Here is an 816-nt window from a genome sequence, read left to right as displayed (position 1 = left end):
TCATCATCATAACTGACAGAAAGCTGGGGAGCTAGACCTATCTGAGCAGAAATGTTTAGTTGCAATTCTTCCAACTCTTTAACATTCCAAGTTCATATCCTGCAGAAGTCAACTTTGTCTTTCATCCTTTCAAGGCCAATAAAATAAGTATCAATCAAGTACTTGCCTCTTCTCCTCAAAAATTACTGGCCTAGTTCCAAAATTAGAAAGAATTATTAAGGAAATTATAAAGAAATAACAATGTGAGGAGAGGAGGACTAAACTGTAGTTATGAACAAGATAAAATATATTTCTTGTCACAAACTTAGATGTATATCTTTGTGACCATTGTCATTTTATAAGATTTTGCTGGCAAATTTATTTTGGCTGTAATAAACACACAATTATGATAAAATTCACTCACCATCTATCTATCTATATATAAAAATGAGAATGTTTGTGTGTGTGTGAACCAATTTCATTCAAATTTTACACATGCTTTACTTAGGGTCCCGGTTGTGTTTTAGTCAAAAAATTTTTTTTACTTTTTGCATAGTTCGAGCCCACAGCAACATATCTCCTCCACTATTTAAATATTACGTGTCAAAAGTGAAACAAAAACACTCAAATATTTTCACTTTAAAAATGAAATTTTTCCACTATTTCAGTATCAAAACTGAAACAATCACGTTTCGATACTGTAATGACAGATACTTTCACTTTAATGGTTTCATTTTCATACTGAATCTACTACAGTGAAACTATACTCTCACATATATACAGGCATACATACATGCATGTATATATCTGCACAAATGCATCCATATACAAGTATAT

Source organism: Octopus bimaculoides, chromosome 3, assembly GCF_001194135.2.
Source record: "Octopus bimaculoides isolate UCB-OBI-ISO-001 chromosome 3, ASM119413v2, whole genome shotgun sequence".
In the NCBI taxonomy this organism is placed as follows: Eukaryota; Metazoa; Mollusca; class Cephalopoda; order Octopoda; family Octopodidae; genus Octopus; species Octopus bimaculoides.
The sequence above is the reverse complement of the archived record's forward strand: the minus strand, read 5'-3'. Positions refer to the sequence as shown.